The sequence below is a fragment of the Sturnira hondurensis genome, unplaced genomic scaffold, assembly GCF_014824575.4.
Source record: "Sturnira hondurensis isolate 20B ecotype Veracruz unplaced genomic scaffold, ASM1482457v3 Scaffold0007487, whole genome shotgun sequence".
In the NCBI taxonomy this organism is placed as follows: Eukaryota; Metazoa; Chordata; class Mammalia; order Chiroptera; family Phyllostomidae; genus Sturnira; species Sturnira hondurensis.
In genome coordinates this window covers 1,427,218-1,434,667 of record NW_028080118.1, presented here as the reverse complement: position 1 = coordinate 1,434,667, position 7,450 = coordinate 1,427,218, and the positions used below count along the sequence as shown (strand labels likewise).

The 7,450-nt window shown below is 40.3% G+C and overlaps 1 non-coding gene across 1 annotated transcript; it reads right to left on the bottom strand.

The window, feature by feature from the left end:
* Positions 1-6,659: 6,659 nt before the first annotated feature.
* On the bottom strand, positions 6,660-6,765 carry LOC118991421 (U6 spliceosomal RNA). The gene has a single exon (XR_005067418.1). It is a non-coding gene; the product is annotated as a U6 spliceosomal RNA (small nuclear RNA).
* Between the last annotated feature and the right edge of the window lie 685 nt (positions 6,766-7,450).

Sequence of the window (7,450 nt, the reverse complement as noted above, 5' to 3'; positions counted from 1 at the left end):
CATGCATGTTAAGAGATGTACAAATTAAAGTACATGGAAATATGGGTTTCCCACAATGACACTGAAAGAGAAAAAAGTGTTTAATAACAACATACTTGGCAAAGGAATGGAGAGACAGAAGCTGATACAGTAGTCCCTCCTTGGTGTTGCGGTGCAACAGTGAATAAGACAGATGAGGGTCATGCCTTAAAAGAACTTACAGGTTTATTTTTAATATATTTTATTGATTATGCTATTACAGTTGTCCCATTCCCTCCCCCCTTTACCGACAGGAGGTATGTTTTGAAAGCCCTAGTCAATGCCTGAGTCTGTGGATAGCACCAAACCCTATATATACTATGTTTTCTCTTATACATACACATCGACAATAAAGTTTAATCTATAAATTAGGCACAGTAAAATAACACGAATAGTAATGAAATAGAACTATTATAACAATATATTATAATAAAAGTTATGTGAAGGATGTCCTTCTCTCCACCCCTTTCTCTCGCTCTCATTACCTATCTGGTAACGGGGAGGACGACTAAGTGACTACCTGGCAGGAGCATATACAGTGGAGGTGGTGGACCAGGGATGCTTCCCAGCCTGGACTGGGCACTGACGGAGCAAGTGGGATTTCACCACACTATTCAGAATGGCATGTAACTGAAAACTGATGAATTCTTTATTTCTGGAATTTCCTATTTAATATGGTCAGATCACAATGGACCATGGGTAAATGCAACTGTGAGTGAGAGGAAACTACTGTATATTACTTGTAGCCGTATAAATGCATCCAACTCTTAGAGGTAAGTTATTAATATTCATCAGGGGGCAAGAACATAGATATTATTTTTGACCCAGCAATTCAACTTCTAAGATCTGTTCCCTAAAAAATAGAGTGTTCCATTTCCCCAGTCCATTTACTCTCCCATGCTCCTAGAAGAGGCTCTTACATATTTTTCCCTCTCCTCAAATTCCTAATGTATTTTCTCCCCTCAGGCTCAGACTCAGGTGATAGTCTTGTTTCTTCTTTCACTGAGAAAACACAAGTGGTCAAAAGAGAATTCTGCAAGCTCCCACCAATACACACCCCCTTTTCTTGCACCTGCACTCATATTCTCTGCCTTCCCTCCAGTTGTTATAGGCGAACCATCCATGTGAAGGCCAGCCCCTCTGCTCGTGCACAAAATTTTACCCCCAACAGCAACTCAAGGACATCCTTCCCGTAATTCTTTTCCTTTCCTGCATCATTACATTGTGACCCTCTACTGGATCTCCCACTAGCCTGCATGCCTGCTGTCATTTCATCCATAGCTTCCTTCCCTCGGTCCCCTGTAGCTACTGATCTATTTGCAGCAAATTTCCTATCCCTTCACAGGAAAGCTCCTGGAAAGAGCTGCTACAACTCGCTGTCTCCAGTTCTTTGCTCCCCTTTTCTCTCCCATCCATTCCAACTAGGCTTGCATCCTCCTACTCCACCGAAATGCCTCCTGCCAACGTCTCCAGTTACTTCTACATCACCATTCCATAGTGATTTCTCAGGCCTAATCTTACCTGAAGCACTTTTCTTTTTTCCTAACATTTTATTATGAACATTTTCATAGGTACAGGGAAATTGGAAGAATTGAGCATAGAACACATCCATCATCTCGATACTCAAGTGAAACATTTTACTGTATTTACTTTCCACAGCCCATACCATTTTTATCATTTTACCATTTTTATCTCCCTTTTTGCTCCCTTTTTAGAGGCGGCATGAACCTTGGGCATTTCCCAGCTCTAGAAGGCTGGGTCACCTCATCCTGTACATTGAAGGGACAAAGACTGAGGGAAGGTAAGGGACAGGGGACAGTCCACTCAAATGGTCAGATTTAAGGAATGAATGAGTAATATAGTTATATCATCTATTGTTCTTTTTTTCTAAAGAATTTATTTCTTTATTTTTAGAGAGAGGGTAAGAGAGGGGGAAAGAGAGGGAGAGAAACATCAATGTGTGGTTGCCTCTCACACACGCCCCCACCAGGGACCTGGCCCGAAACCCAGGCATGTGCCCTGACCGGGAATCAAACCGGCGACCCTTTGGTTCGCAGGTCAGCGCTCAATCCACTGAGCCACATCAGCCAAGGTGCCTGTTGCTCTTTTATTCAATTATACTAACAATAATTTCTGGGGGGTTTTTTGCAGGTATTAAGGAAAATGAGACTGTTACCCAAGGGATGAAAACCCAGACAGATAAAGATGTATCAAATGGGACATGGGGAATATAAATTTATAAAATCCACTCCAAAATTGCCCTGTAATCCTCTTCATACGGCACCACACAACTGGAGCCAATAAATGCTCCATTTATTCAAAACAGTAAAGCCATTCTTTTTTTTAATCAAATAGATTGCAAGTGTCTTAGTCAGGAATTCAGATTTTCTACAATGCAGGAAAGAGGTACTTTGAGTAGGAATAGGAAGCAGATGAAATAAGGAAGTCAGGCATTCGGTGGGAATTTAATTTGTATTTGTTTACACAGACTGTGCAGTCTAGTCTCAGTTCCTTTTTATTTATTTAAAATGTAATTTCTGATTTCTTTAGGTATATCCGATTTTCTTTTCTGTTCTCCATGGGAACAACAATATGATTAACAAGTATGTCTCTGATACACAAAGTTAAAACAAAATTATCATGAAAACTTATTTTATTTTCCTTTCATTTTAAGCAGAGTTTTCATATAGACCAGCTGTTGCTAAAATAATTTTATATGTAGCCAGTCACCTACATTTCCCTGAAAGATGAAATGATGATTTCTATAATATATAAGTTAATACTAAACAACATACACTACACATTAGATAAGCAATTTTATATTAACTAAAGTGTTACATACTGTCAATGGATGATGATAATAACAGTCACTAAATTATCATAATCAAATAAGTGTTTCAGATCAGTGTTTTCTAAAATGTGGCAGTGTGCTTCTGAGTTGCTTATTCAAATGTGCAGCCGTGTATTCCATCAGCGTGCACAAATATTAAAAGAGATATAAAGATTTTAAAAGCAATTTTGTAAAATATTTTTAAAGATTTTATTTATTTATCTTTAGAGGAGAAGGGAAGGAGAGAGAAGGAGAGAAATATCAATGTATAGTTGCCTCTTGTGAGTCCCCTGCTGGGAACTGGCCTGCAACCCAGGCATGTGCCCTGACTGGGAATCAAACCGCTATCCTCTGATTCATCGGCCCGCGCTCAATCCACTGAGCTACACCAGCCAGGGCAACTTTCTAAAATTTGAATGAAAAGAATATCCCCCTGATCATTCAGTGCTCAATTAAGGAAGTAATCTCTCATGGCTTCCTTATTTAACTTACCCAATTTTTTAACAATGTTTAATAACTGACCAAATTCTTCCTACCAACTAGCGTGTTTCTTGAGTGCCCTTTCCCCTTCCTGTCCTGGCTCTTGGAACATAAGCAAGCTAAGTAAAAAAAAAAAAAATACTTTTTTTTTAAAAGATTTTATTTATTTATTTATTTATCTTTAGAGGGGAAGGAGAGGGAGAGAAACATCAATGTATGGTTGCCTTTCGTGCATCCCCTGCTGGGAGTTGGCCTGCAGGGAACCAGCCTGCAACCCAGGCATGTGCCCTGACTGGGAATCGAACCGCGATCCTCTGGTTCGCAGGCCCATGCTCAATAAAAAAATACTTTTTATTACATAAGTCAAACAGCGTTAAGAAGGTCAATATGTCAGGAAAAATAAAACTTTCCTTAACCATGTTCACATCAAAGAGAAAGAGCAATCAGATGATCTGCTCTTTGGGATTATCAGATCCACTCTTACATGGCACATCAATTCAAGAAGTAACTGTAATAGTTTAAAGGTTTATCTCTCCCTCCTTCTTCACTAACCCACACCTCTAAGAGACTCAGGAACTCACAGAGGTGGTTGTACACCTTTCCAGTAAAATGGTCACATGATTAAGACATAGTGATTCCCAGTTAAAATGTACTCCCAAATTCATATACAGGGTGGGGCAAAAGTAGGTTTACAGTTGTGGATATGCGAAACAGAGTTAATTTTTTTATTATTATTTATTGATGATTGTATTGTTTTCCATACAAACTGAAAACCTACTTTTGCTCCACCCATCCTGCACATTAATATGTCTAGTTGTGAACAGCTTGAAGAAAGATTTCTACTTTATTGGCCCTACCAAAATGTTAAAACACAGATTTATGGTCAAGATGGAGATGTAGGGAAATACAGCTCACCTCCTTGCACAAACACATCAAAATTACAAGTACAGAACAACCGTCACTCAGAACTGTCAGAAATCAAGTCCAATGGAAATCTAACTATGGAACTAAAGAAACCGCATCCATCCAGACTGGAAGGCAACAGAGAGATGTGAAGATATGGAGTGGGCTGGTTCCACACCAACAAGTGGTACATAAAAATCTGGGAGGTATATCTCAAAGGCAAGGGGTCCCAGCTCTACAGCAGGCCCACCAGCTCAGGGTTCCCGTGCTAGGAAGGTAAGTCCCCATAACTTCTGGCTGCAAAAACCAGCAGGGACTGAGTCAATGGAAGGCACTTCTGGATTCCCAAGCAGTTCCTTTTAAAGGGCCCATATATGGACTTACTCAGACTCACTCCCAGTGAGCTCTAGCACTAGGGCAAAGGCTTGAAGGGCACCAGTGGTACACTGGGAGGAACTGAAGTATCTGACATCTGGGCAAGAGCTGAGGGACAGCTTTCTCCTGGACAGGAAGGTGGGCAGAGGCCACTGTTCCTTTTCTGAGCCCTCCCTTCACAGAGCCACACAGCTGGCAGGCAGGTGCTATATCTGAGACTCCATCAACCTGGATCACAGGGTTTGCTCTGCCTTGGGGAACCCCTGAGACTCTGCCCCACCTAACTTATGGCCCGCCCAAGCTGTTAACAGTGGCTTTTCCATAGGAACAGCTGGTTTTGGCTCAGGCTTCACATCTTCCTAAATCCTGTCAAACAAGCAACAGCCAGCCTCAGCAAGCCCCCAGTCCCTATACCTTTGGTTAAGCAAGCCCAGGCCTGGCACTAGCAGCCTCTGGCCTCAGAAAAAGAACTAAACAAAAGGGAGATGAGCAATCTGTCAGCTGCAGACTTCAAAACCCTGGTTATAAGGATGCTCAAGGAACTAAGTGAGGACCTCAACAGCACAAAAAAGACCACTCATAAATGAAGGATATATTAATGGAAATAAAGGACAATTTACAGGGAGTGAACAGTAGAATGGTTGAAGCCAAGAATCAAAGTAATGATATTAAATTCAAGGAAATAAAAAACAACCAATCAGAACAACAAGAGAAAAGAATCCCCCCCAAAAAATGAGGATAGTGTAAGGAGCCTCTGGTACAACTTCAAGCAAACCAACATTTGCATTATAGGAGTTCCAGAAGGAGAAAAGAATGAGAAAGAAATCACAAATCTATTTGAAAAACTAATGAAAGAAAAATTTCCTTATTTGGTGAAGGAAATACATATGCAAGCCCAGGAAGCACAAAGAGTCCCAAACAAGATGGGTGCAAATAGGCCCACATTCAGACACATCATAATTAAAATGCCAAAGATTAATGATAAAGAGAGAATCTTTTAAAAAATATTTTATTTATTTATCTTTAGAGAGGATGGGAAGGAGAGAAGGAGAGAAATACCAATGTATGGTTGCCTCTCATGAGTCCCCTGCCGGGAACTGGCCTGCAACCCAGGCATGTGCCCTGACTGGGAATCGAACCACAATCGTGTGGTTTGCAGGCCCGAGCTCAATCCACTGAGCTACACCAGCCAGGGCTAAAGAGAGCATCTTAAAAGCAGAAAAAGAAAAGCAGTTAGTTTCCTACAGGGGAGTTCTGATAAGACTTCCAGCTGATTTCTCAAAAGAAACTCTGCAGGCTAGAAGGAATTGGCAAGAAGTACTCAAAGTGATAAAAAGCAGGCACCTAGAGCCAAGATTACTCTACCCAGCAACACTATCATTTAGAATCGAAGAGGAGATAAAGAGTTCCCAAGACAAGAAAAAAACTAAAGGAGTGTATCATCACCAAACCATTATTATACGATATGTTAAAGGGACTTATCTAAGAAAAAGAAGATCGAAACTATGAACAATAAAATAGAAATAAACCCATACCTATCAGCAACTGAATCTAAAAAACACAGTAAGCAAACAAGAAGAAGAGAGACAGAATCACGGATATGGAGAGCATTTTGATAGTTGCCAGATGGGAGGAGATCAGGGGTAATGAGTGAAGAGGTGAGGGGAGTAAGAAGTACAAATTGGTAGTTACAGAGTAGCTATGACGATGTAAAGTACAGTATAGGAAATGGAGTAGCTAAGGAATTTATACACATGACCCATGGACATGAACAAAAGGGAGAAGATTGCCTGAGGGAGTGGGGGGTGCTTGGTGAGGGAGGCAAAGAGGGAAAATCAGGACAACTGTAACAGCATAATCAATAAAGTAATTTTTTTTGCATTTTGAATTGTTCTTCAAGTACAGTTGTCTCCACTTTCCCACCACTGCTTTCCCCCATCAGCATTTCCCCCACCCCCACCTCCCACCCTCCATCCTTCTCCCCTTTGACTTTGTCCCTGGGTCCTTTATATATGTTCCTTGGTGACCCTTTCCCTTTTTTTTCTCATTATCCAAAAATATGGAACGCTTCATGAATTAGCATGTCATTCTTGCACAGGGTCCATGCTAATCTCTCTCTACTGTTCCAATTTTAGTCTATGTGCTGCCAAAGCAAGCACTAAAATATAATTTTTAAAAACATTAAAATATCATCATAAGTAGCGGGAAAAGATAGCTGGAATGAGAAAGATGTGTCCACAGACAGAGAATGTACTATAATAGTTCTTTCTTTCAAGCCATAAATCTACCAGTTTAATTTGTCAGATTCAAGTTTACATGAAGGCTAAGCTAGCAATGATAATTTGATTTTCAACACCAATGCTAAATGGCCTTTAATGCAGTTAAAGGTAATAAACATAATGCCCAAGGCCATGCCTACAGGAATGGAGCAGTTTTCATCAAATTATACAGAGGGATGAATGGTTTACTTGGTTGCCTGCTTCGGTTTGTAGCAAAGTTCCAAGCACTGAAAACAGAGTTTTGTGAATAAATTGTTTTCTCAGACTAGACATTTCCCATAGACATACATGTGGATGTGGTTTCACTCCTGCTGTTTCAACACAGATAGGTACCTCTTCCAGCCACGCTAACTGCTTCAGTCTAATGAAGCAACGTGACTCAAGCTCACTTATGTGCATCCTTGTGTAAACAAAATTAGGGAATGTCAAGAAAAAACATTCCTCCCAATGAAAGATGATGATTTCTAGAGGCATGCATGTAACAAATACAAATTATGCATATAATAGCAATAGGGATGCAACATATATGATTATATAAACCTGACTTTGTAAAAACTCTAAGATT